General features: G+C 41.7%; 2 pseudogenes; one reads left to right on the top strand and one right to left on the bottom strand.

Moving 5' to 3' along the window:
• The first annotated feature begins 1,049 nt into the window (after window positions 1-1,049).
• Window positions 1,050-1,927, top strand: LOC120026240 (annotated as a pseudogene).
• An 8,610-nt stretch (window positions 1,928-10,537) lies between these two features.
• LOC120026239 lies at window positions 10,538-19,937 on the bottom strand (annotated as a pseudogene).
• Window positions 19,938-20,145: the final 208 nt, after the last annotated feature.

The following is a 20,145-nucleotide window of genomic DNA, read 5'->3' as shown; positions in this document are numbered from 1 at the left end:
TACACAGTAACATACGTTCTCATTGAGATACATTCAAATCCTACAATGTGCTGCTCTACACTTCAACTTCTTCTAATGCATATAAAAACAAAGATTAATGGAGCTTCACATCACTCAGTTTCAGGTATTCATGAAAACATTTGAAAAAAGGGAGATTTTCAATTGCAGCCCTCAGAAAAGGGTTGTGTGTCCACAAAATGAAATGTTTTGGAATCAAGATTCCAATGATGTCAGTGAAAAACCCCTTCAGAAACAACTATCTACGGTACAGAGCAGAGCCGTCTTTCTTCCAGTGGTACTTGTCTGCCCTCTAGTGGTGCCAGACAGCACAAAATCTAGTGGTGCCAGACAGCACAAAATCTAGTGGTGCCATTGGACATAAACACAGTGTTAATATGCAATTATCATAAAAGCTTAAGCAGAATTTATTGCCCATTATTAGGTTAATTTAGATAATATGATAACATTTATATAAAGCCTTGTTTGAGTTAGAAAGGGATTACTTGAGCTCCACCATAGAAACCATCTCTGTGGTAGACCACTTGCCTCTTTTCACTTCCAACAATCAGACCTTATTCTCAGCAGTATGATGCAAGCTGAACCATACAAAAATTCAACATTGTATTTTTGTTGCCAAGTGTAATTTAACATGAATAAGTAGAGCCTTTGAACTCAACGTCCCTTCTGACAGCTTTCTATGATGTATTACTGTTAGCCCCCACAACAAGTCAATAAGAGAAAGAGAGAGGAAGAGAGAGAGAAAGAGAGAAATATACATTTTTCACAGACCACCTGCTGTAAAACCCAGAGAGAGGGGGGGGGGAGGGGGGGAGGTGGCGCCTCGATGTACATAAGAGGCTAAGATCGACCCCCAACCCAAGTTCAGCACGGCATCAGATGATTTGCTTTTTGCAGAAAACAAACATTACGTTAGAGCTGTAAGGATCTTTGCTATTCTTGTGGACTCTGCTGCAACCAACCCAGTTATAAATTAATAATCTGTGATTATTAGACTTTATAGAGAACCACCAATTCTAGTTGTGGTCATAATGAGTGCTGGCGGTTTGTTCAGTGATGTGGCTGTCCCCTGGATTTCTCACCTGGATGTGGTTAACCTGACCCTGGGTCTGGGGCTCCCGGAGCCGTCCGTCCTTCAGCCAGTGTGGGACTACCTCCTGCAGTACCACCAGGCTGAGCTGCGGAGCCCTCTGTTCCACCTATCTCAGTCTCCACCTACCTCCTCCTCTACACCCTGTTGGACGTCCTGGCCCCCAGCTGGCCCACCCTCAACCGCTACAAGCTCCACCCAGACAGACCTGTCACATGGGACAACATCTGGACCACGCTCGGCCTCACAGTCCACAACCACCTGGTCTATGTCTTCCCTGCCGCTGTGGGCCAGTGGCTGTGGAGGCCACCCATCCCGCTCCCTCGCAAAGCCCCCACTCTAACGAGCTTCCTCCTGGGCATCCTGGGGTGCACAGTGGTCTTTGACTTCCAGTACTACCTCTGGCATCTCCTCCACCATAGAGTCCCCTGGCTGTACCGTACCTTCCACGCCATGCACCACCAGTTCCTTCAGCCCTTCAGCCTGGTCACCCAGTACCTGTAAGCATGGGAGCTGATCAGTGTGGGATTCTGGACCACCGTGGACCCCCTCTTGCTGCAGTGCCACTGCTTGACCACCTGGGGCTTCATGGTGTTCACCATCTGTGTGTCCACTGAGGACCACCGTGGCTACGACTTCCCCTGGTCTCTGCACCGCCTGGTACCATCCGGCCTGTGGGGCGGACCCCCCAAACATGACGCTCACCACCAGATGCCTGGGACAAAGTTTGCCCCGTTCTTCTCCCACTGGGACTGGCAGGGGGGACCAACATGGTGCCTACCATCCCTTCCAGAGATACATCTGTTACGAAAGGTCTGAAAAGAAGAAAAGATAAAGGGACTGCTTGAGTCTTGCTTTTTTTTTCTTCTCTCTCTCTCTCTCTCTGTCTTTTCTCCCCCTTTTGTGTGTACTTCATCCAATATCTCTCCTCTCCTTACTCTCTCTATATTGTCTCTCTCTGTGTCCACCTCTCTCTTGTCCCATTTTCCAACTTTTTTCTGTGTGTTTGTCTTTACTGACTTCATACTAACTGTTGCTGTCTTTCAGATCTCTGGTTTTGTATGTAGTGATATAGATCTTTTTGGTGATTACTCAGTGGTTTTTGATTGGTTTCCATGGCATTCTCAGGTCAGATGTCTGTGCATTTGAAATGTGGGTGTGTTTGTTTGTGTTTAAGATTTTCTCAAAACAAATATTACATTTTTTAAAATATTTTTGCTATGTTGTTTGATATTGAAAGGGTCTTATTTTTCTCTGTATTGAACTCTTTTTGAATAAACTTTTATTGTAAATCTTATGACATACAGTACTACATGGATAATCAGATATAGCTATAACTGGCTGTTGCTTGATGTGAGGCTGGTAAACATAACAAATGTTTTTACAGACATTCTAATAACTGATCCTAAATAGTTATTTCCTTGTTTTGAAGTATTTTTGGAATTTTGGGGTTCTGTTAGGAGAATTAACACATGATTACAGCACCGCAATTCAAGAAGGATAATACAAGGGAGTTGAGCACACACAGGCACGCACACGCACACGCACACGCACACACACACACACACAAACCAGTGAGCTGAATGAGGGTCTTTTCGTGTGCCTCCAGAGTGATGCGTGGGACCAATACTAATGTATCATCCTCTCATTCAGACGGTCAATGATTTTATTGGCTGAGACGTGTACACCGCCCCTCCCACCTTCTTTGTGATCCATGATCTTCAGCTGTGATCCAAACAAAAACCAAACACAACTATTTCTCTTTTCAAGCGTGCCTTTGGCAGATCACTAAGAATACTTGCTGTTCCTAGAAAGTATGCTTGTTATCTAACAGATGCGTAATATTGGAAAGTGCAGCGCATTTGTCCTACTGATGATGATTGGAGCAGAGGGCTCATGGAGGGTTAGAAAGCACCCAACACCCAAAGTCAATTCAACGTCTATTCCACGTTGGTTCTAGAAACAAGGTTGATTCAACCAGTGTGTTCCCAGTGGGCAGTATCGAATGTGAGCTGTGTTTTAAGCAGATTGTCAAATTACTGTTGGAAAATTTGAAACAATATGAAACAAATATGAATGTTGATTTCCATTGTCATCATCTATATGAAATCCTTATATTTCAGCACAATACCATCCATTCATAATGTTCATTTATTCACATGTAGTATCTCTTGTCACAAATACATGCACTTGCACAAACTATCCAACATTTGTCCCCCGAAACATAATGTACAATTTTAGACACCATAGGTTTGTTGAGAAATGGAAAGAGAAATATACACACACTTACACTCACACCTGGACTGCCATATATAGGAAAAGGTCAGACAATAGTTTACATATAAATGTATAACTCCCATTACCTGAAGCAGACCACAGGCACAGTGACTTCCTTATTTGAACAGCTGCCAGTTTGTCACGAAGTACAATATTCAAATAAAATCAAAGTTTATTGGTTGCATACACAGTTTAGCAGATGTTATAGCAGGTGCAGTGCATGTATTATGTTACTAGCTCCTAAATGTCAGTAAAATGTCAGACAAGTACACACAAAAAAAATACATGTCAGAACTAATCCAATTAACAACCCAAATAGAACTGTAACAGTAATCCAAATTCAATCTATACGTATATACACCGGATGAATTTACACAAGATATACTACAAATGATACAGTATGTACAGCAGTAGATCTATTACAACAATACCCATTACACACTAAGCAAATATTAGTAGGCCTATGGCATTCATGTAAAATCTCTCTCTGTTATTATAGGAAAAGAGCCGTTACTGTGATTGTAGTTGATAACCTTGGTACAGCATGCCACAATACACTGTGCCTTTGTTTGTTGTTATTCACAAAGTGACAGTACTTGCAGAACTGGTTTGGTGTGTCGACGCATGAAGATAGTCACCTTGTGTTGCAACGCTTGAGTCTATTTTAGAAATACAGGCCATGAGACACTGGCTGAAACAGAGACTGTGTGTGAGTGCATTAAATGAACCAAATTAGGTGAGTCATGGGAACTACGGATAGAACGAAGTGGCTGTATCTCCCTGGGCACCTCGGGATTAGGTTGAAGATAATTAGCCTCAGGACCTTCCTGCCCGACTATCAGCTTGAGAACTACTGTAATCACTTGTCGTGACGTGATCTGTGATCTGATTGACCCAAAAACATGTCACCCCTTTACTATCTCTCTCTCCACCCTTCCCTCTGCAAGTCATCTGTAATTGTAGAGCCTGCTCTTCTTGTACCTTATGTTCAAATGTATTCGCGCATGACAGTAAGTTGCTTTGGATAAATGTGTCTGCCTAATGGCATATGTTATATTATTATTTTATATTACATGCAAATGAATCAGCCATTAGGAGAATACTAGTTCCTGTAAACAACCCTCCCTCTCAGGTGATGAAAATCTACTGACATCTGCCTCTTGACGGGAAGGGCTTCAGCATACTGTGACCTAGGCACTATAAGGTTCTATCTGACATTTTGGTAGAAAATGAGTTATTTATATAGAGTTGCTCTTTAGGTGGTTATATGTGAGATACAGCACGTCAGATTTGTGAAAAAGTCAATTTCCAATAACAAAATAATAATCAGAAAGTTCAATCTGCGCAAACACCTTTTACCTTGATGCTATACGGTTCCATCTGCAATCCAATAACACAACCCACTGGGCACAGACGTCAGTTTAACGTCCAGTTTTTATTTAAATTACTTGAGTTGTCAACTAACAAGAAATCAAAAACAAACGTCACCATGTCATAAAAAAATACAATATTCCCAAATTCAAGAATTTTCCCCCATTGATTCAACTACATCACATAACATGTTTTAGTTCAAATGACGTGGAAACAACATTGATTCAACCAGTTTCTGCCAGTGGGATTTCTGGATTGTCAATCAAAAATAATTGTATATAAGGTGATACACTTATTGAGTCATGAAAGAGCAAGACATCACAAAACATCTGGGACTTGAAAAATACGAATTATCTCAAAACTATACATTTTGCAGATCAGGGTTGGGTAGGTTACTTTCTAAATGTAATCCATTACAGTTACTAGTTACCTGTCCAAAATTGTAATCAGTAAAGTAACTTTGGGACTACCCAAACTCAGTAACGTAATCTGATTACATTCTGTTACTTTTAGATTACTTTCCCCTTAAGAGGCATTAGAAGAAGACAAAAATGTATGTTACCAATTGAACAACATCTATTGCAGGATAAATCAATGTTAAAGTTTACAAATCTGGCCATATATGTACGTAACATTTTACTTTATGGGTTGGTTATGTAGGCTTCTTCTAACCCATCGCTTTCTATTACATATAATAATACGATTAAATTATATCTTTACATTAAAAACACAAGTCTATCAGAATTTGAGTCATTCCAATAAATGTTATACCCCTTGATCTTCAAGAATAGGACTCGGAAATATGGAAATATAGATTATCCAAATTATTTTACCTGAGCATGACACCAAAACTAAGGACTTATTAGCCAGCCCTACTCTGTTGTTTATGATTTTGTTGTCATGGACTGATTGGGCTCATTGATTCGAGTTGAGAAATAATGGATTGGCATGCTTTGAGTACTACTAAAAAGTGCTATTTACATGTGAAAAATGAATGCCATATGCTGCATTTGCTATAGGTCTATTGTTTACCTTTTTGTTGGTGACACTTTGATATCTTGATAATATGCAGCTGTTTAAAGGGCAAATCCAAAGATGAAACAATAACAAAACGGTCGTCCTGCCTCTGTTTTGGTAAAAAGCTAAGGGATGGGCCTGGAGAAATGTAACCACTCTCAGATTAACTCTTAAGGATCCGCCCCTTTTTATCAATTTCTGCCTGAAATGACATACCCAAATCTAACTGCCTGTAGCTCAGGCCCTGAAGCAAGGATATTCTTGGTACCATTTGAAAGGAAACACTTTGAAGTTTGTGGAAATGTGAAAGGAATGTAGGAGAATAACACACAATAGATCTGGTGAAAGATAATACAAAGAAAAAAACGTTCTTTTGTATTATCTTTTTACCATCATCTTTGAAATGCAAGAGAAAGGCCATAATATGTTATTCCAACCCAGGTGCAGTATACATTTTGGCCACTAGATGACAGCAGTGTATGTGCAACGTTTTAGACTGATCCAATGAACCATTGCATTTCTGTTCAAACTGTTATATCAAGACTGCCCAAATATGCCTAATTTGTTTATTAATAACTTTTTATCTTCAGAAATGTGCACTCTCCTCAAACAATAGCATGGTATTCTTTCACTGTAATAGCTACTGTAAATTGGACAGTGCAGTTAGATTAACAAGAATTTAAGCTTTCTGCAAACATCAGATATGTCTATGTCCTGGGAAATGTTCTTGTTACTTACAACCTCATGCTAATTGCATTAGCCTACGTTAGCTCAACCATCCTGTGGAAGGGACACCGATACCGAAGAAGTTAGACAGAGCTATGGATGCAAGGACTCACCATCCATGATATCATCATTATTGTTTTAACCATGTTATGAGTGTTTGTAGTGTACAGTGTTTGTTTACATTTACAATAATTACAAACATTGGAGAAAAACAAGCTTATATTTTGGGTTCCCATGGAGTTTGACAGTCGAACTAAGCTCAGGAGATATTTATAAGTTATATTCTTCAAGAATCAATATATACAGTACCAGTCAAAGTTTGGACACACCTACTCATTCCAGGGATTTTCTATATATTTACTATTTTCTACATTGTAGAATAATAGTGAAGACATCAAAACTATGAAATAACACACTTGGAATCATGTAGTAACCAAAAAAGTGTTAAACAAATCAAAATATATTTTATATTCTTCAAAGTAGCCACCCTCTGCCTTGATGACAGCTTTGTACACTCTTGGCATTCTCTCAACCAGCTTCATGAGGTAGTCACCTGGAATGCATTTCAATTAACAGGTGTGCCTTGTTAAAAGTTAATTGTGGAATTTATTTCCTTCTTAATGTGTTTGAGCCAATCAGTTGTAATGTGACAAGGTAGGGGTGGTATACAGAAGACAGCCCTATTTGGTAAAAGACCAAGTCCATATTATGGCAAGAACAGCTCAAATAAGCAAAGAGAAATGACAGTCCATCCTTACTTTAAGACATCACTTTTTTTAAACGTTTTTTCAAATGCAGTCGCAAAAACCATCAAGCGCTGTGATGAAACTGGCTCTCATGAGGACCACCACAGGAATGGAAGACCCAGAGTTACCTCTGCTAAAGAGAATAAGTTCATTATAGTTACCAGCCTCAGAAATTGCAGCCCAAATAAATGCTTGACAGATTTCAAGTAACAGACACATCTCAACATCAACTGTTCAGAGGAGACTGTGTGAATCAGGCCTTCATGGTCAAATTGCTGTACAGAAACTACTACTAAAGGACACCAATAAGAACAAGAGACTTGCTTGGGCCAAAAAACACGAGCAATGGACATTAAACCGGTGGAAATCTGTCCAAATTTGAGATTTATGGTTCCAACCGCTGTGTCTTTGTGAGACGCAGAGTAGTTGAATGGATGATCTCCACATGTGTGATTCCCACCGTGAAGCGTGGGAATGGTGTTATGGTGTGGGGGTGCTTTGCTGGTGACACTGTCAGTGATTTATTTAGAATTCAATGCACACTTAACCTTTCATTGCTACCCATCCCGGATCCGGGAGCATCCTCATCAAAAAAGCTGACTAGCATAGCCTAGCCTAACGCGACAGGGATATCATATAATATAATTTTCATGAAATCACAAGTCCAATACAGCAAATGAAAGATAAACATCTTGTGAATCCAGCCATCATTTCCGATTTTTAAAATGTTTTACAGCGAAAACACAATATGTATTTCTATTAGCTAACCACAATAGCAAAAGACTCAACCGCATATTTTCACAATTTTTCTACCGCATAGGTAGCTATCACAAAACCGACCAAATAGAGATATAATTAGTCACTAACCAAGAAACAACTTCATCAGATGACAGTCTTATAACATGTTATACAATAAATTTATGTTTTGTTCGAAAATGTGCATATTTGAGGTATAAATCATAGTTTTACATTGCAGCTACCATCAAAAATATCACCAAAGCAGCCAGAATAATTACAGAGAGCAATGTGAAATATCTAAATACTCATCATAAAACATTTATGAAAAATACATGGTGTACAGCAAATGAAAGATAAACATCTTGTGAATCCAGCCAATATTTCGGATTTTTTAAGTGTTTTACAGCGAAAACACAATATATATTTATATTAGCTCACCACAATAGCCAAACACACAACGCCATTTATTCACCGTAAAGATAGCTTTCACAAAACCCACAAATAGAGATAAAATTAATCACTAACCTTTGGACAACTTCATCAGATGACAGTCTTATAACATCATGTTATACAATACATTTATGTTTTGTTCGAAAATGTGCATATTTAGAGCTACAAATCCTGGTTTTACATTGTGAATACGTAGCCATAATGCACAAAATTGCCCGGAGATATTTTGGACAGTCACGTTATCTAACCAAAGAACTCATCATAAACTTTACTAAAAAATACATGTTGTACAGCAAATGAAAGATACACTGGTTCTTAATGCAACCGCTGTGTTAGATTTTTTTAAATAACTTTAGTACAACATACAGCATGCAATATTGTGAGACAGCGCTCACATATTCTCCGCCTTGTTGGAGCCAACATTTACCACAAAAATACAAAATAACATCATAAATATTCTCTTACTTTTGATGATCTTCCATCAGAATGTTGTGCAAGGAGTCCTAGTTCCAGAATAAATCGTTGTTTGGTTTTAGAATGTCAATTTCTTCTGTCGAATTAGCAACTTTGGCTAGCCATGTGGAGCTCACGTGTCCAAGAAATCGTTGCGCCCGAAACAAAAAATTCCAAAATTCCCAATAAACGTTGAATTAACTGGTCAAACTCGGTTGAAAATCCTACTTTATGATGTTTTTCTCATATGTATCCAATAAAATCAGAGCCGGAGCATTTCGTCGTGTATACGTAACGCATTTCAGAAGACAATGTGGAGTTCCCCTGTGCGCCGTTGAAAACTGACAAAAGAGCGGACCTGTCACTCCAAAAGCTCTCATTCGGCCTCACATCAAGCTAGACACCCCATTCAACCTTCTACTGCCTGTTGACATCTAGTGGAAGGCGTATGAAGTGCATACAGATCCATAAATATAAGCCAGTTGAATAGGCAGGCCCTGACACAGAGCCTCATTTTCAGAATTTTCACTTCCTGTATGGAAGTTTGCTGCCAAATGAGTTCTGTTTTACTCACATATATAATTCAAACAGTTTTAGAAACTTCAGAGTGTTTTCTATCCAATAGTAATAATAATATGCATATTGTATGATCTAGAACAGAGTACGAGGCTGTTTAATTTGGGCACGATTTTTCCCCAAAGTGAAAACAGCGCCCCCTATTAAAACCAGTTTACCCCAACACCGCCCCTCTAAAATATGTCACTCATCATCATTGGGGCGGCAGGTAGCCGCCAATGATTAGAGCGTTGGACTAGTAACCGAAAGGCTGCAAGATCAAATCCCCGAGCTGACAAGGTAAAAATCAGTTGTTCTGCCCCTGAACAAGGCAGTCCCATGCACTGTTCTTAGGCCATCATTGAAAATAAGAATTTGTTCTTAACTGACTTGCCTAGTTAAATAAAGGTAAAAAAAAAATATCATGATGCTCAATACTTTTCACCTAAAGGCATGACATTTGAGTTCATTTACACTAGCACTATAAGGCACAACGTAAGTCTATATTTTGGGATTTCATAAAACATGTTGACCATGTGCTTGGCAACATCATGTCCAAAATGCACCTCTTCAAATTTAGAATATCTAAATAGATCTTTACGCATTAGCCCTTTAACAGCCTGTCAAGAACTGTGATGAAAGCAGAATGTATTCATTTCATCCATGAGAGATATGTCTATGAAAATCACAAAAGAAGTCCATGATATAGTCATCCATTTTCACTAGTCTGGAGCTCAGCAGTGTCCAGGCCTATTTTAAAACATACTAAAGCTCCCTTTCACACTTTGTTACACAGATGAGAAATATAGTTTTTCCTGTGTGGGTTGTTTAGTGTGATGTGACTACACATTTTCTTCAGAATTCGATATCCTTGTGTCCTGGTCCTGGTCCTCAGGTTGTGTGTCTCTGTCTCATAGAGGACACAACACTCACACACCACCGTGTTCCATTTCTTGTCAATGCTGTCTATATCCCAATCTTTATTTCATAAGGTACATTCAGTGCATCAGTCCACATACATACAGAGAAATATTGTATTTTCAATGAGCCTCTCCCAGTGTCTTTACCTAGTCGTCCGAATGGCTCCCATGCACTATTAGCGGGTACTGCTCTGTGTGTTCTCTGACTCAGACACATAGGCCTTGCTCTTCTTGGAGTACTTCATGGAGCTGAAGGAGACCCTCATCCTCTCCACCGTCCTGCTGCTTCTACACAGCAGTGTGTTCTTCACATGGTGCCTGAAGTCCTCAGACACAAAGTAGTAGATGAAGGGATCCAGACAGCTGTTGAGGCTGGCCAGACACAGGGTGGTGATGTAGAAGCCATAGCCGTTGTTGATCACCCCGTTCTTGATGAGGGTGTAGTGGATGACTAGCATGACGTTACTGGGGACAAAACACACCAGGAAGGTGACCAGCAGCGTCAGAGTCAGCACCATGGCCTTCAGACGGTTCTTCCCTAGGTTCCCGTCCGTCATGGAGTTCCCCAGGGCCTTGAGGAGGATGTAGGCCAAGATGATGACCAGCAAGGGGACCAGGAAGACGATGCCAGCCATGAGGACGAAGTAGAAGTAGGGGAGAGCTATGTCAGGGAAGGGGTTCTCCAGGTAGGGAAGGGGTTCTCCAGGTCATGGATGATGTTGACGTCATGGCAGGTGGTGATGTTAGGGTCCTTGAGCTTGGCCGCGTGGTCGTAGAGGTACAGAGGGGTGGTGGTGAGCCAGATGAAGGCCCAAATAGAGACGGACACAGCGATGGCCATTTTGTTGTTCTTCTTCTGGTGGGACAGAGGATGGGCCACCACCCAGTAGCGCTGAATACTCAGACAGGGGATGAAGAGGATGGAGCAGTACATGTTCCCATAGAGGAATCCCACCAGGACTTTACACAGCCTCTCTCCATAGATCCAGTCGTTACCGTTGAAGTGGTAGGAGATCGCCAGAGGCGTCCAGATGACAAAGAGCAGGTCAGACAGAGCCAAGTTGGCCATGTAGATGGCAGCAGGGTGCTTCTTCTTGGTCCTGAACAGGAAGACCCAGTTGGCCATGGCGTTGGTGGGCAGCCCCACAGCAAACACCACTATGTAGACAATGGGGAGGAACACCGTGGTCAGACTGCTCCGCAGTGTTTCCGCGGTTGCCTTGTCCACCGTGACGCGGTCGGCATCCTGAGGGTCGACCACCCCGATGAACCCACGTCCTATACATGTGATAAGAAAAAAGAGAGAAACATCACTGATAAAGATCTGTAATATTGGACAGTGTGTTGGTGATTCTCAACATACAATAAGCTACTATAAAAAATGGTTGACAACATTTAACATAATCACCTTGAGCAATGCTCTTTTGAGTTTAAACATGTAACAGAAATTGCATTGTTAAAAATGACATGAGAAAAATAAATATGATACAAATATAGTTGAATTATGAGGCTATTAACTTTAATTTCCCTCTTATTCATTGGTCTGATCACAAACAGGGTCATGTTCTATCTAGGGTACTCATTCTAAAAACACACAAAATACATATTCCAGTCAGGTGAAAGTACATTGACACCTACAATAAATAGGTGAAATAACATTGACACCTACAATAAATAGCTGCACAATTCTTGTTTTTATGTTAAATAATGAGACAGAGTCATTGATGCGAGTCACCAGTTGGTAAATCGATTTGAATTCAATCACTTTTTGACAGCACCCCAAAATATTCAACAGATAAATGTGCACAAGTTTGATTTATTTTGCATACCCAACCATACCATGAGACATACAATGTCAAATCACTGGAAAAGATAAAGATAACTTGCTCCCAGCCTATAGACAGAAACTAACACAGGAAACGCCCGTGCTCAGGTCTGTTCAACGCTGGTCCGACCAATCGGATTCCACGCTTCAAGATTGCTTTGATCACATGGACTGGGATATGTTTCAGATAGCCTCAGACAACAACATTGATGTATACGCTGATTCAGTGAGTGAGTTAATTAGCAAGTGCATCAGTGATGTTGTACCCACGGTGACTATTAAAATCTTCCCTAACCAGAAACCATGGATTGATGGCAGCATTCGCGCAAAACTGAAAGCTCGAACCACTGCTTTTAATCATGGCAAGGCGTCCGGAAACATGACCGAATACAAACAGTGTAGCTATTCCCTCCGCAAGGCAATCAAACAAGCTAAGCGTAAGTATAGAGACAAAGTAGTGTCGCAATTAAATGGCTCATACACGAGACGTATGTGGCAGTGTCTACAGTCAATCACGGATTACAAAAAGCAAACCAGCCCTGTCACGGACACCAACGTCTTGCTCCGAGACAAATTAAACAACTTCTTTGCCCGCTTTGAGGACAACACAGTCCCACCGACACGGCCTGCTACCAAAACCTGTGGGCTCTCCTTCACCGTGGCCAACACGAGTAAAACATTTAAATGTGTTAACCCTCGCAAGGCTGCCGGCCCAGACGGCATCCCTACCTAGCCGCATCCTCAGAGCATGCACAGACCAGCTGGCTGGTGTGTTTATGGACATATTCAATCAATCCCTATCCCAGTCTGCTGTTCCCACATGCTTCAAGAGGGCCACCATTGTTCCTGTCCCAAGATAGCGAAGCTAACTGAGCTAAACGACTATCGCCCTGTAGCACTCACTACCTTCATCATGAAGTGCTTTAAGAGACTAGTCAAGGATCATATCACCTCCACCCTACCTGACACCCTAGACCCACTCCAATTTTCTTACTGCCCCAATAGGTCCACAGACGACGCAATCGCAAACACACTGCCCTAACCCACCTGGACAAGAGGAATAGCTGTGTAAGAATGCTGTTCATCGATTACAGCTCAGCATTTAACACCATAGTACCCACCAAACTCGTCATTAAGCTCGAAACCCTGGATCTTGACCCCGCCCTGTACAGCTGGGTCTTGGACTTTCTGACGAGCCGCCCCCAGGTGGTGAGGGTAGGAAACAACATCTCCACCCCGCTGGTCCTCAACACTGGGGCCCTACAAGGGTGCGTTCTCAGCCCACTCCTGTACACCCATTACTGCGTGGCCATGCACGCCTCCAACTCAATCATCAAGTTTGCAGACGACACTACTGTACAGTGGTATGCTTGATTACCAACAACGACAAGACGGCCTACAGGGAGGAGGTGAGGGCCCTCGGAGTGTGGTGTCAGGAAAATAACCTCACACTCAATGTCAACAAAACAAAGTAGATGATTGTGGGCTTCAGGAAACAGCAGAGGGAGCACCCCCCTAGACACATTGATGGGACAGTAGTGGAGAAGGTGGAAAGTTTTAAGTTCCTCGGCGTACACATCACGGACAAACTGAAATGGTCCACCCACACAGACAGCGTGGTGAAGAAGGCGCAACAGCGCCTCTTCAACCTCAGGAGACTGAAGAAATCTGGCTTGTCACCGAAAACACTCACAAACTTTTACAGATGCATAATTGAGAGCATCCTGTCGGGCTGTATCACTGCCTGGTATGGCAACTGCTCCGCCCACAACCGTAAGGCTCTCCAGAGGGTAGTGAGGTCTACATAACGCATCACCGGGGGCAAACTACCTGCCCTCCAGGACACCTACACCACCCGATGTCACAGGAAGGCCAAAAAGATCATCAAGGACAACAACCACCCGAGCCACTACTTGTTCACCCCGCTATCATCCAGAAGGTGAGGTCAGTACAGGTGCATCAAAGCTGGGACCGAGAGACTGATAAACAGCTTCTATCTCAAGGCCATCAAATCAAATCAAATGTATTTATATAGCCCTTCTTACATCAGCTGATATCTCAAAGTGCTGTACAGAAACCCAGCCTAAAACCCCAAACAGCAAGCAATGCAGGTGTAGAAGCACAGTGGCTAGGAAAAACTCCCTAGCAAGGCCAAAACCCAGGAAGAAACCTAGAGAGGAACCAGGCTATGAGGGGTGGCCAGTCCTCTTCTGGCTGTGCCGGGTGGAGATTATAACAGAACATGGCCAAGATGTTCAAATGTTCATAAATGACCAGCATGGTCAAATAATAATAATCACAGTAGTTGTCGAGGCTGCAACAAGTCAGCACCTCAGGAGTAAATGTCAGTTGGCTTTTCATAGCCGATCATTAAGGGTATCTGTACCGCTCCTGCGGTCTCTAGAGAGTTGAAAACAGCAGGTCTGGGACAGGTAGCACGTCCGGTGAACAGGTCAGGGTTCCATAGCCGCAGGCAGAACTGTTGAAACTGGAGCAGCAGCACGGCCAAGTGGACTGGGGACAGCAAGGAGTCATCATGCCAGGTCGTCCTGAGGCATGGTCCTAGGGCTTAGGTCCTCCGAGAGAGAGAAAGAAAGAGAGAAAGAGAGAATTAGAGAGAGCATACTTAAATTCACACAGGACACCGGATAAGACAGGAGAAGTACTCCAGATATAACAGACTGACCCTAGCCCCCCGACACATAAACTACTGCAGCATAAATACTGGAGGCTGAGACAGGAGGGGTCAGGAGACAATGTGGCCCCATCCGATGATACCCCCGGACAGGGCGTAGAGGCAGAGAATCCCAGTGGAGAGAGGGGAACCGGCCAGGTAGAGACAGCAAGTGCGGTGCGTTGCTCCAGAGCCTTTCCGTTCACCTTCACACTCCTGGGCCAGACTACACTCAATCATATGACCTACTGAAGAGATGAGTCTTCAGTAAAGACTTAAAGGTTGAGACCGAGTCTGCGTCTCTCACATGGGTAGTCAGACCATTCCATAAAAATGGAGCTCTGTAGGAGAAAGCCCTGCCTCCAGCTGTTTGCTTAGAAATTCTAGGGACAATTAGGAGGCCTGAGTCTTGTGACCGTAGCGTACGTATGTACGGCAGGACCAAATCGGAAAGATAGGTAGGAGCAAGCCGATGTAATGCTTTATAGGTTAGCAGTAAAACTTTGAAATCAGCCCTTGCCTTAACAGGAAGCCAGTGTAGGGAGGCTAGCACTGGAGTAATATGATAAATGTTTTGGTTCTAGTCAGGATTCTAGCAGCCGTATTTAGCACTAACTGAAGTTTATTTAGTGCTTTATCCGGGTAGCCGGAAAGTAGAGCATTGCAGTAATCTAACCTAGAAGTAACAAAATCATGGATTCATTTTTCGTCATAATTTTTGGACAGAATGTTTCTGATTTTTGCAATGTTACGTAGATGGAAAAAAGATGTCCTTGAAACAGTCTTGATATGTTCGTCAAAAGAGAGATCAGGGTCCAGAGTAACGCCGAGGTCCTTCACAGTTATATTTGAGACGACTGTACAATCTTCAAGATTAATTGTCAGATTCAACAGAAGATCTCTTTGTTTCTTGGGACCTAGAACAAGCATCTCTGTTTTGTCCGAGTTTAAAAGTAGAAAGTTTGCAGCCATCCACTACCTTATGTCTGAAACACAGGCTTCTAGCGAGGTCAATTTTGGGGCTTCACCATGTTTCATTGAAATGTACAGCTGTGTGTCATCCGCATAGCAGTGAAAGTTAACATTATGTTTTCGAATGACATCCCCAAGAGGTAAAATATATAGTGAAAACAATAGTGGTCCTAAAACGGAACCTTGAGGAACACCGAAATGTACAGTTGATTTGTCAGAGGACAAACCATTCACAGAGACAAACTGATATCTTTCCGACAGATAAGATCTAAACCAGGCCAGAACTTGTCCGTGTAGACCAATTTGGGTTTCCAATCTCTCCAAAATAATGTGGTGATCGATGGTATCAAAAGCAGCACTAAGGTCTAGGAGCACGAGGACAGATGCAGAGCCTCGGTCTGACGCCAATAAAAGGTCATTTACCATCTTCACAAGTGCAGTCTCAGTGCTATGATGGGGTCCAAAACCAGACTGAAGCATTTCGTATACATTGTTTGTCTTCAGGAAGGCAGTGAGTTGCTGCGCAACAGCTTTTTCATTTTTTTTGGAGAGGAATGGAAGATTCGATATAGGCTGATAGTTTTTTAGATTTTCTGGGTCAAGGTTTGGCTTTTTCAAGAGAGGCTTTATTACTGCCACTTTTAGTGAGTTTGGTACACATCCAGTGGATAGAGAGCCGTTTATTATGTTCAACATAGGAGGGCCAAGCACAGGAAGCAGCTCTTTCAGTAGTTTAGTTGGAATAGGGTCCAGTATGCAGCTTGAAGGTTTAGAGGCCATGATTATTTTCATCATTGTGTCAAGAGATATAGTACTAAAACACTTGAGTGTCTCTCTTGATCCTAGGTCCTGGCAGAGTTGTGCAGACTCAGGAGAACTGAGCTTTGGAGGAATACGCAGATTTAAAGAGGAGTCTGTAATTTGCTTTCTAATGATCATGATCTTTTCGTCAAAGAAGTTCATGAATATATTACTGCTGAAGTGAAAGTCATCCTCTCTTGGGGAGCTGCTTTTTAGTTAGCTTTGCGACAGTATCAAAAAGCATTTTGTTACAATCGCATTAACATCTGCTAACCATGTGTATGTGACAAATACAATTTGATTTGAAGAAAAAAATTCGGATTGTTCTTATTTTCCTCAAGTAAGTCGGAAAAATAGGATGATCGAGCAGCCGTGAGGGCTCTTCAATACTGCACGGTACTGTCTTTCCAAGCTAGTCGGAAGACTTCCAGTTTGGTGTGGTGCTATTTCCGTCCCAATTTTCTGGAAGCTTGCTTCAGAGCTTGGGTATTTTCTGTATACCAGGGAGCTAGTTTCTTATGACAAATATTTTTAGTTTTTAGGGGTGCAACTGCATCTAGGGTATTGCGCAAGGTTAAATTGAGTTCCTCAGTTAGGTGGTTAACTGATTTTAGGTGGTTAACGTCCTCTGACGTCCTTGGGTAGGCAGAGGGAGTCTGGAAGGGCATCAAGGAATCTTTGGGTTGTCTGAGAATTTATAGCACGACTTTTGATGCTCCTTGGTGTCTGAGCAGATTATTTGTTGCGAATGCAAACGTAATAAAATGGTGGTCTGATAGTCCAGGATTATGAGGAAAAACATTAAGATCGACAACATTTATTCCATGAGACAACACTAGGTCCAGAGTATGACTGTGACAGTGAGTAGGTCCAGAGACATGTTGGACAAAACCCACTGAGTCGATGATGGCCCCGAAAGCCTTTTGGAGTGGGTCTGTGGACTTTTCCATGTGAATATTAAAATCACCAAAAATTAGAATATTATCTGCTATGACTACAAGGTCCGATAGGAATTCAGGGAACTCAGTGAGGAACGCTGTACATGGCCCAGGAGGCCTGTAAACAGTAGCTATAAAAAATGATTGAGTAGGCTACATAGATTTCATGACTAGAAGCTCAAAAGACGAAAACATAGGGGTTTTTTTGTAAATTGAAATTTGCTATCGTAAATGTTAGCAACACCTCCGCCTTTGCGGGATGCACGGGGGATATGGTCACTAGCGTAACCAGGAGGTGAGGCCTCATTTAACACAGTAAATTCATCAGGCTTAAGCCATGTTTCAGTCAGGCCAATCACATCAAGATTATGATCAGTGATTAGTTATTTGACTATAACTGCCTTTGAAGTGAGGGATCTAACATTAAATAGCCCTATTTTGAGATGTGAGGTATCACGATCTCTTTCAATAATGGCAGGAATGGAGGAGGTCTTTATTCTAGTGAGATTGCTAAGGCGAACACCGCCATGTTTAGTTTTGCCCAACCTAGGTCGAGGCACAGACACGGTCTCAATGGGGATAGCTGAGCTGACCGTGCTAGTGGCAGACTCCACTAAGCTGGCTAGCTGGCTAACAGCCTGCTGCCTGGCCTGCACCCTATTTCATTGTGGAGCTAGAGGAGTTAGAGCCCTGTCTATGTTGGTAGATAAGATGAGAGCACCCCTCCAGCTAGGATGGAGTCCGTCACTCCTCAACAGGCCAGGCTTGGTCCTGATTGTGGGCGAGTCCCAGAAAGAGGGCCAATTATCTACAAATTCTATCTTTTGGGAGGGGCAGAAAACAGTTTTCAACCAGCGATTGAGTAGTGAGACTGCTGTAGAGCTCATCACTCCCCCTAACTGGGAGGGGGCCAGAGACAATTACTCGATTGTTAAACAGCCATCACTAACATTGAGTGGCTGCTGCCAACATACTGACTCAAATCTCTAGCCACTTTAATAATAAAAAATTGGATGTAATAAATGTATCACTAGTCACTTTAAACAATGCCACTTTACATAATGTTTACATACCCTACATTACTCATCTCATATGTATATACTGTACTCTATACCATCTACTGCATCTTGCCTATGCCACATGGCCATCGCTCATCCATATATTTATATGTACATATTATTATTCATTCCTTTACACTGTGTGTATAAAGTAGTTGGTGTGAAATTGTTAAATTACTTGTTAGATATTACTGCGCGGTCGGAACTAGAAGCACAAGCATTTCGCTACACTCACATTAACATCTGCTAACCATGTGTATGTGACCAATACAATTTTATTTGATTTTTAAAAGCTTACAAACAGGGTTGTCAAACCATTTAAACAGTTTTTGGGTTGTGTCCGCCATCGGTTGAGACGCGACATGCTTGAATACAAGGTGGGTGTCATGTTTTGACCAATAAATGTACTAAAATGGGAATAAAATGTACGTTTCAAATTTCAAAGATTGTTGGATGTCCACACATCAGAGAATGTTGAATTGAATGGGAATATCTGTTGTTTTAAATTATACTGTCAATCCTCCATAAGAAACCTATTGAAATCATAGAAATATAGATAATAGATTAGACATGACCATTAAAGTTGACATTCGACAGTGTGTGGACCGGCAGCCATCTTTGTCATAGTAATTAGAAGTTACAATTTCAAATCAATTTAAAGTTCAATGGCATACCAGCTAAATTGCAGTGGTCTGAAGGTATAGGTTCATTCTATTAATGTTATTTCTATGATTGAAATGACACCCACCCTGTATTTAAGAGCATGTAAAGTAGGCTTACCTCAGGTAAAAATCAAAGTCCTGCACGTGCACCACATGTGGACAAAAAAGGAATAACTTTTATTTTGACATGAGACAAGCAGAGAACAAGTACATCTACAACAGACCCACGTTTGAAAATCTGTTTAATAATACAATCCTTCAGATATTTTATCTCAAATTCCACCCATCATAATGACCAACCTTCCTGCCTACCAGCACAGTAAGTTGAAATGGAATTGTATTTAACTTCTGGCTTCCCATGGACTGTTTTTGTGCAACCCAATTGAAAGCAATGCTAGTGTATATAAATACTTTATCTCCTGAATGTTTTGGCATTCAGGTCCAAAAAGTCACTTCCTGACCTCTTCTTCCATGAGCAAATATATATGGAAAGTTATGTTTAAATCAAAAGGGATGCTGTCAAAAAGTGATTGAATTCAAATGGATTTACCCCAGTACAAGTACGCTAACTCAAGATAATACAATGTCTACAAGTAGGCTACTGACAAAGGCATGAGATCAATTATAAAAGGTAAATCTTACCCATTGTATTGGCTGCACACTCACAACTGAACAACAATAAGCAGGAAAGTATTTGAGATGAGGCCATTGTCCTTGAACTTTGCACAGTATAAATGATCTGTCTATGAATTGTCTTCTCCTCCCAAGGTCAAGATGGTAGTTAACTTACCCTGATGCCGATGCCTTCTTTCTCTTTTACATAAACAGAAGAACACACCCAAAAACAAGAGAAT

This window comes from Salvelinus namaycush, chromosome 31, assembly GCF_016432855.1.
Source record: "Salvelinus namaycush isolate Seneca chromosome 31, SaNama_1.0, whole genome shotgun sequence".
NCBI classification, from domain to species: domain Eukaryota; kingdom Metazoa; phylum Chordata; class Actinopteri; order Salmoniformes; family Salmonidae; genus Salvelinus; species Salvelinus namaycush.
This window is presented reverse-complemented; position numbering and strand designations above follow the sequence as displayed.